General features: G+C 27.9%; 1 long non-coding RNA gene across 1 annotated transcript; it reads left to right on the plus strand.

Moving 5' to 3' along the window:
• The first annotated feature begins 524 nt into the window (after positions 1–524).
• Positions 525–9,901, plus strand: LOC142333034 (uncharacterized). Its single transcript, XR_012758493.1, has 3 exons — positions 525–1,273; positions 3,173–3,432; positions 5,925–9,901. It is a non-coding gene; the product is annotated as an uncharacterized LOC142333034 (long non-coding RNA).
• The last annotated feature ends 211 nt before the right edge of the window (positions 9,902–10,112 follow it).

Raw genomic sequence — 10,112 nt, forward strand, 5'->3', positions numbered from 1 at the left:
TTCGGTTAGGGTTGTTGTTGCTAAATGTCATTTACATCAATATTTCTGTTTTTTAATGCCCTTTAAAACAATAATACAAATATACCATTTTCATTTAAAATTTTTAAGTTGTCCCCCTATAAGAACTTGGAGGAGTGTGGTGGTGTAATACTGAAAAATATTGTTTCAAGTTTGAAGCATTTGTTAAGAATGTACTTTTCATTTAAAAAAAAAAAAAATGTATATATGTAATTTAATAGGTGAGCAAGGAAGTCATGTAGTCACATCATATTTTTTGTTCTAAAATGTTGTTTAAAATTTCCTCTTTCCAATGCCGTTTTAATCACCTATTTCTGTTGTATATAAAAATTTGTATGATTTTTTTTGTCAACACAAGTTTTTTATTTTATAACAAAATGTGGACTTCCTGTTGTTTCGTTCATTTTATTATTTTTTCTCTTGATTATTTTTATGTTTTGCAACTGTATTTTTTTTTAAAGTTAGTAGCATTGCTTTTCAATATTTTATAACATAACCTTATTGAGTTGAGTGTAACGTTCCGTTGTTGTAAGCTAATTTGATTATGTTTTGTTAGAAGTGATCCGTTGTGGATATTATTTATCAGACTGGATTGGTATAATTATTATTAATGTATCGTTCTTTATAGTGTAAATAGTTGTATTTTTAGTCTAATATGCCTAGATTGAAACTTGGTTTTAAAAAACGAAAAGGTGGGTAAAATTACAAGCTCCAACAACCCAAAATATTTCTTCTGTTGTCTCTAGCCAAGACTAAAATTCGACCTCGAGGACGTAAGTACTGGGATGCTGAAAGAAGGAAAATACCTTACGACCATAACCAGCACTTCCATTTCAGTAAAATAATCACGGTTGAAATTAAGCCAATTTTTAAGGTTTTATCTGATAGTGTGTAGCTCGAAAAGTGTTTTATCTAGTAAAACCCAAAATGTCAGTGAAAGTTTGAACAATACGATTTGGTCGACAATACCCAAAATAATTTTTGTTCGTATTAAAACTTCGTTTTGGAATATACCATTCCATTTGCAAGTTTATTGACTGAAATATATCAAAACTTTTGGCTTTAGAAGAAATGAAGTTAGATCCACGCAAATACACAGTTGATGCAATGAAAAAACTAGATGAGGATTGAGTGAAACAATCCAACTAGAGGAAAAGAATAGACAGAAGAGGAATCTCAGCAGAAGAAAAGAGGATAGTTATGAACACCAGGAAGTCCAAAAAACACCATCTTATAGCGGTAGACAGTACTAAAGGTATGTTTTCTGTTTATACAATTTTTTATAAAATTTGATTTTTTTTGTGTTTGGGTACACTTTTTTCAGCTACTAAATAAATAACCAAACGATAAGAAATTAATCCAAGACCATCTCAACCCAACAATAAACAAATGAAATCAGGCATTAAAATAAGAAAATTATAAGAAACTAGAAATCTTTTGTGAATGTACAACTCATTTTGCTCTTTCAACTGAATGTATAATTTTTAAAAATTTTAAACATTTTTTGAGGGGAAAAGTGAAAAATTTTAATGTAAAAAAGACTTTTTTAATTATCAAAATTTAATTTTTAGACCAAATGTAAAGTTGTACATTCAAAATCTGTAAAACATCGTTTAAAATTAAAAAAAAAAATTAGGTATATACCTTATTTGGTTCAAGAGGTAACTACCAACGTTAACATTGTGTTAGATAGGGATCCACGGTGCCCTTAAAGAAAATAAAAAGTAAATATTTTATTTAAATCAATCTAAACAAAACTTTTGTATTAAAAAACCTGAAATTTAAAAAAAAACAGAAAAGTGTCATAACTTTCCCAGAAAAGTTACTTAAGTCATGATGACCGTATCTCCCTGCGCCATTGATCAGTTGTAACCAGAATTAAATGGCCAATATTCAGAAATCATCATAGAACATTTTATAGCAGTCAGTTTATCCAGTCAAGAGATATCAACCAAAACAATTACTGGTAAAAAAAAGTTAAAATTGTTATCTTATTGCCCCTAACCCTTGAATGAAATTGGCTAAATACATAACAAAGTGACATAAAGTAAAAGAATCATCTAATTATTTCAAGAACTTGAATTTGAGTCCAGAAATGACAAGAAAGAAAAAAGGTTTCTTCTATCTTTTATCAGAGTTCCAATCAGACCAAACACCATCAGTATCTAAGATACTGATGGAGAATATTTTCCTTTTTTTCCCCCGTTTAGCCACCATATGTTATTACTTAAGAGGATATGTATGAATGTAAATGAAGTGTAGTCTGAGGTGAACACATTCGTGAGATGTGTGGTTAATTGAAACCCAACTACCAAAGAGCACCAGTATCCATGATCTAGTATTCAAATCCGTATAAAAGTAAAACAAGAGACAACCTTTAAAGTGCTTGTAGAAATAAAGTAAATTTTTTGATTTTTGACTGTAGTAGAGAAATGATGCTTTTTCTTTTTATGGCAGTCCTGTCACTAAAGGTTAAACTGCTGATTTACCAGTATCACCAAAACAGTTTATCTTCAAAAGTTAAAAATAAAAATAATGTCTGGTGTTTTTACAAGAACAATTGAATTTGTCTCTGAAGAATACACTTTCACTAGGTATTTTTATTTTGAATATTCTACTTGTTTTGAAAGAGGATTCACCATGTCCAGCTTGAATAGTTTGAAACTGATAGTCAGATTCTTTTTTTAAAAAAGTGCACTTTAATCTCTTTTTTTGTTATGTTTCTTTACTTTAGAAATGCAAAAAGAAAACTGTAATAATTTGGAGGTTTATGTTTAGTAGATAGTTCTGTCAATTCATAACTTTTACATCAAACCAGTGGTGTATGCCACATAATGTTCTAGTAATTTGTTAACTATATATACTTCGGTCACATAATTATGTTATCAATATTAACAAGCTTATATTTCAAAATGTCAGTTATATTCTAATTTACTTTCATTGCTGCTGTTTGAATAAAACAGTCTAATGACTGTAATGAATAAAAATAGTTTAATTTGATAAATATTTTAGTCTGGAAAATTTTGTAAAAGTTGGATTTTTATTATGTAATCTGGTAAATGTTGCTTTAGTTGTCAATTAACTTTAATTTCTATTGTTTGTATTAAAATTATAACATTATAGATCTTGTTAATATTTATTTCTTCATTTACAGATTGGAGTAAAAGTAAAATTTGTAAAAAAATTAGGTTTGAATTTGACATACCTCAATGTTTACACAATTATGCATTTTTAAAGATGTCATGTTTTACGTAAGCGGTTATGTTAGATCCGGCTGTCTGTAATGAAGTCATTTCTTATCTGGATAATAATGTAAAAAAGTGTTGTGCCAAGAAATGTTCAAAGTGTTTTTGAATTTTTTACAACTTCTAGTTCTCATTACATTTCTTCGTTTGTTACCAGAGATGCTTTCAGGTTAGCTTAATGTAGTCTTTTTTTAATCATTTTTGCTTAATTTCTTCCCTTAACAAATAACTGTTTGCTTCTCTCAGAAAAGCTCAATGCTTTAAATGGATCTTTCAAACATAATTTTATATTATTTAAGGTACTTTTAATTTATAATTTAAGACACCTTCCTTTGGTTATTAGTTTGAATAGTCGCTTTTTTTTTTAATGAAATTCTGCATATTCATTAAAAATGAGTAATGTATATGCAAAATTCCAAATTGATCAATTAATTACCATTAAATAAGTAATAATTATTTGAGAAAACTAGGTAATATCTTGCATACTTTTGTAAAAATTTCTTTTTTTACTCTTAAAACAAAAAACAAATGTCTAAATTTAAATTTATCACAACAGATCTAATAATATTTATTACAATTTTTTTTAATATTTACAATAAACCAGATTTTTGTAAAGTACATGGCGTACAGAAAAGAATATCATTTATGTCATATCAATTTTGTCATTATAAATGAAATAAAAGAGTAACTCATCGTTTTTCCTTACAAGAGTTCAATGTTAACATCTATCATCACATGGCACATATCCAGACGATAGGAGAGTTTGTTACATACTAACAAGCATGTCTGGAGTAATGGAAGTGACAGCCACTTCAATTCTGTCTCAAATCTCAGAAGGTAGCAGAGGCACATACACAAGATTCTTTACAAAACCCCAAAGGAAAAAATCACATAGGGTCAGATCAAGTGAACTTTGGAGGCCACCACAAACAGATTCTATCATCTGGAGTTAATGTTGATCAATCCAGCAGTCTTGGAGAATATCATTCAACCGATCCAGTACAGAGTTCCTGTGCTACTAAGAAGGCACATCATCTTGTCAAATAGAATTTTTTGGTCTATTTTACAGTTGAGTAAAGAGTGCTTTGTATATCCAAATTAGCAGTTCCTGTTATGTTTGCTTCAGCAAAAAAGAATAGCCTGTTACTTGCCACCAGGGTATTACACAGAAAACATATTTAATTTAATATTACAGAGGGGAGCACAAAATGATGAATCCATTCTACATTGGAATGACAAAACAGAAAGTGCTTTTAGGAGCAAATACAAATTTTTATTTAAATAATTTTTAATTGTGATGATTACGTCAGGGAAAACAATATTACGCATATAAAACATGAAAATATTAGAAATCAATGGCAATAAATAAAAATTTATTACACTTGTAAAAAATAGCAATTATCAACGAACAAGTGAAATTTGAATACAGTGATAATAACAGGTAAATACTTAATTTAAATTACGTTATTCCAAAATTGCTTATATTTTATATATTCAAATATGGTGTCAAGGTATTGGTTTTATTATCTACCAACTATAATAAAAATATATATCTAGTTTAGCAAATTACATGGTAACAGGAAAATATAATTATTCTTTTATAAAATGATGATTAATTAATTTTTCTAGTCATTGCTTAATTTTCTTCTTTTACATTTAATACTTTTTCATAGATATCTGCTTCATCAGAGGATTTTATGTGGAATTAAATAAAAAATATATAAATTAAAGAGAGGTACGCTCACTGACATATTAAATATACTTGTACCTGTGTAATCTTTATATGTGCTTTTAATTTAATTACATAAAAGATCGTGATGCAATGGATAACTTTGCTAAAAGTAATTATTAAAGATAATAAATAAAAGCAGTAAGTGATAAATTTTTTTTTTTTTTTAATAAAGTGGTATAGGTCTTGTTTTTGTTCTCAGAATATGTTGATGAATATGCATCCTGTTTGCCTGATATAATGTTTAAACAGTCACTAAGTTTTAATTTTTTTTACTACCTGATATCTATTTTTATCTGTTTTGTACTTTTTTATGTTGTATGATCTTTTATACTTTTGTTTGTGGTTTTGAAAGCTTAACTTTATTTCCTTTTGAAAACGTGAGCAATTTTGTTATAAATATTAGATGTATATTATTATTATTACATTCTTTTGTTTTTTTGTTAGAAGTCTTATAAGTCTGGTTGTTCAGCTATTATTAACATGTACTAGATATCTTCTTGTGTTGACTTTTTAATTATAAATTATGTAATTAATTTATTCATAAATAAGTTAACTGAAAGATAATAATTATAATATAAACCAACATTAAATCATCTAAAACTACATGCATACATATTACATTGTATATAATAACAGTTGAATATTAAGTCCATGATTTTAGTGGGTAGGACTGATGAAATAACTCGTTTAATAAATTTTGTATTATGTATTGTTCGCCTGGCCATGATCAGAACAAGTCTTATTGTTGACAATTGTTTTACAATAAGGTATTTTACTAATTAAGAACTTTTTTGATGATGTATGCATAAAAAAAATCTAAAAAATTAATAAATTAATTTTTCAATTCATTTTTGTGGTTCATTAAACTTGATAAATAAAAATTATTGTTAAATTTATAGAAAATTTGATCAATTTTTTTATGATTTCAGGTTTTCGTTTATTCAGTGCTGACATTTTTAGCTTTACAACAAAAAATTAAAATCTACGGAATCCAATTCTTGAATCATGGGCTAGTAATAATTTTTTTATTATAGATGTCAGCTTTTTCACATCCGAGTTCAGTTAACATACTAAACTGGACATATCAACAGAAATTGATCATTTAATGCGTAATAATCCTTTATTGCATGACGATATGAGAAATTTAGAATTTGTTTTTAAAAATTATAATAAAAAATTTGGTTTCATTAAGTTTTAGATACAGTATCTTTCATAAGTTTAAGGACAAGTTAAAAATAACCGAAAAATCAGTATTTCATGACAAAATCTTTATTTTATACAAGTAAAAATTAAAAATAAAAATAACAGAGATAATGCTACATCATTTTTTAAATGTTTAGTATTTTGTATGACCTCCATACAATTTTAACCATGCTGCTACTCTATCGGGGATTGATCCAATCCCAGATATTTTTCTTTCGTCACCTGTTGCCATAGACTTGTGATTTGAAGCAAAAGAAAAAACCTAAAAATAAGGCTGAGTAACTCAGCCTTATTTTTAGGTTTTCTTTTAGCAAGTTGCAGTGTCATCCAGTTCCATAAATCTTCAATTGGATTTAGGTCAGGACTACGAGCAGGCCAAAAGTTCCACATCATTTGTATCAAACCGTGCCTTGGTAACTTGTGATTTATGACAAGGTGCGTTGTCTTGCTGAAAGTTGAAATTCTCACCCAACAGGTTATGGACACTAGGAAGCATGAATTCTTCCGTTGTTTTTATGTACTATATACTGTTCATTGTCCCATCCATTATTCTAAGGTGTTCAGCGCCCTCTGAAGTTATGCAACCCCAGACCAAGACAGCATCTCCATCTTGCACAGCAGGAATGATGCAGGCTGGTAGAAACTTTTCAGCTTTTGTTCGCCTGGCTCTAATTTTTTTGTTTGAATACAACTGGAATCTGCTTTCATCAGAAAAGACAACCCTTCGCCAAGCTTCTTTCAACCAGTTCTTCGTTTGCTTGCAAAACTGACGACGTTTTGACTTGTGTACAGCGCTTAAAAGAGGCTTTGTTAATGCGAAATGCGATTCCATTCCAGATTCTTTTAAATGTCTAGAAAGAGTGGCAGTACTAACCTGAATTCCATGATTTTGTGCTACTTCTGCCACTATATCAGGCAAACTAGCAGCCCGATTAAGTTTTGATACCTTTATAATTGCTCTGTCTTGCCTCATTGACGTTTTTCGTGGTCGACCAGATTGTGGAAGATCAACGACAGTTTCTTGATCATGATATTTTTTAACGACATGCTGTACACATGTTTTTGATATTTTTAATCGTTCAGCAATGTCTCTGTATATTTTATTTGCTTTCCAGAGACCGATTACTTGCCATTTTACTTCTACACTAACACTTTTCTTACCCGTTGTTAATAAAAAACTTTTCACCAACCTAACCTCAAAGAAACAAATGCTAATTCATCACCGTTTTGGTGGGAAACAGCAGATAATAGTGCCAACTTGACATTTTTAATTACTGTTGGTATGCCTGAGACTCTTAAGTTGGTGTACCTGACACTTTAAAGTGATTTGTACATTTTTGAACATTACTCTATTAAAAACAAAAATTCCATGAAAATTTTAACATTACTTAGCCCTTTTAACTCAAAAAATAATTTTTTTAGAATTTTTCTTATTACTCTATCGAAAAACTCTAAAACACAGCTTTAAAATGATATCACATTCATTAGCCTAGGTTACATATTTTATGAGAGATAGTAATTTCTTTATAAAAAAAAGGCTAATTTTAGCTCATTTAGAATATTTAAATGAGTCCATAAAATTTGAAGCATCTAACTTAGAAGCTTCTGGTTTTCACCAAAAGATGTATTTTTTTAAAGCTGTTTCTCACAGACAAATAAGATTTGTATGTAGTTCATAAGTTTAAAGACAAACTGACATAAACAGTTTTTCTAAGGTGTCCTTAAACTTAGTGTAATTATCTTAAATTATGGGAAGAAAATGGATGAACAATTTTTTTTTGTAAATTTCTATTCTGAATTTATTAATTTTTATATTTTATATAATTTTCTTCAACATTTCTTTATATTTAATTTTATTATTATAGTAAAATTGTTCAAGTTTAACAAAATATTGAATAGGATTTAAATTTAAAATAACTAAAATACATTATACATATTATTATACAAATTCTTAGAAACAGTATAACTGAATATATTTCCTTTTTTTTTAATAAATGGCTGGCGGCTTACACCTAATTTACAATCATTTTAAAAGATTAATTTTATAGTGTATCAAAAATTCCAGATAGAAGTGAAATTCGAACTCAGAATCTTCTGGATGAAGGATAGATATATCTCTTCATCATGGAGGTCAGTGGAATATGATTATTATTCAATGACTTTTCATGACCAGATTTAGTAAGAATATGAAAATCAATAACTACATAATTTCTTTTTGAATTGAAATTTTGGACATTTAAAAAAATTAATTATATTTAAAAATATTTTTTTATTAGTTAAGATAATATATAATAAACAAGTATATAAAATGCTTTATTCAGATCACACTATTATATTGTATATAATAATTTATACAGATGAGGGTGGGCTCAGTTACTGGTTATGTAAATGGTATCAGGAATAAAAAAAAAATGTTACATTTATTTGTGAGGTTTAAGGAAAATAACACTGAACAATGTACTGTTGCGTTATAAATAAATTAAAATTTATTTAAGATAAATTTATTAAGATTTTTAGCTCCATATTAAAATACATGAAATTAATATACATTTACCGTAAAATAGTTATGAAACTATGTGAATATTGTAAATAAAATCTGTAGAGAGAGAATAAGAACAATTTTAAATATATGTTTTGAAAAATATTTGAACGTGTATTTAAGTACACATTAAATACATATCTAAAAAAGTTAAGGTTATTTAATTACCTCATACATTTTGTCATTGTCTTACTAGATTTGTGCACATATTCTTGACTTCATCATTGCGGAACCACACTTTTGTAGCATTAGTTATGATGCGTTGTTCTGTCGTACAGTCCGTCTTACCTAAACGACTCTTCAAAATATTCTACAAGTTCTCAGTGGGATTTAAGTGTGGTGAATTTTCTGGCCAATCAAGCACATTAATTTGATTTTCCAGTACGGCATGAAAGTCTTCACTGATTTTGAATTATGACAGGGCCAAGTCATGTTGAAATATCCCATCAAACGGTTTGCGTGAATGGAACAATACTATGTCATAATATTTGTATGTACTCGATTGAATTCATCATACCTTAAAGTGGAACTAAGCTTCCAGTGCCATTTGTTGTGAAAGAACCCTGAAACTTCTGTTTCAGAGGGTGTTTCATAGTTTGTCAGACATGCTCAGTTCTCAAAGGTTCACTGTCGCCTCATCTCCTGATATTTGTTTTGTAACCTTGCACAAATAAATGAGTTTCATTACTAAATTTACCTTCTTCCAGTCTGCAGTTCATGATTTATATTTTTGGGACCATGCTAAACATTTTAATCCGTGAAATTTGGAATTTCAAAAAACTCTAGAAATTGGTTTTTACATATTCACATGAAGATTACACATACAAAAAAATCAAGCTGATACCCTGATTTGTTACTGAGAAATTAAAAAAAGAAAAAGTAAATTTCATTGTTACTCTTTTTTACCAATTTAAACTTGGAATTTCAAAAAACCCTTTCTTAGCATGCAGTAACACCATAAGAAGAACACATATACAAATTTTCATCAATTTATCTTTAGAAGTTTTTGCTGGGTGTTGATTATGAATCACTCATAGTGTGTTTTCTTCAATAAGACCTCTACTGAAAAATATCCTGGGAGCAGCTAACTATAAGAAAGAAACTTGAGAATTTACTGGCTCACCACCTAGCGGCCCGAATAAGAAGTGCAACACCATAACAGATAATTTATTATTTACACGTTTTAATAAATAATTTTTCATTTGTAGATAAAATTTCCAAATAATATATAATAATAATATAATATATATAATAATAATATATAATAATAATAATATATATATATATATATAATAATATATAATAATATATAATAATATATATAATAATATATAATAATATATAATAATATATAATAATAATAATAATAGTTAGC

This window comes from Lycorma delicatula, chromosome 12 (assembly GCF_047948215.1).
Source record: "Lycorma delicatula isolate Av1 chromosome 12, ASM4794821v1, whole genome shotgun sequence".
Classification (NCBI taxonomy): domain Eukaryota; kingdom Metazoa; phylum Arthropoda; class Insecta; order Hemiptera; family Fulgoridae; genus Lycorma; species Lycorma delicatula.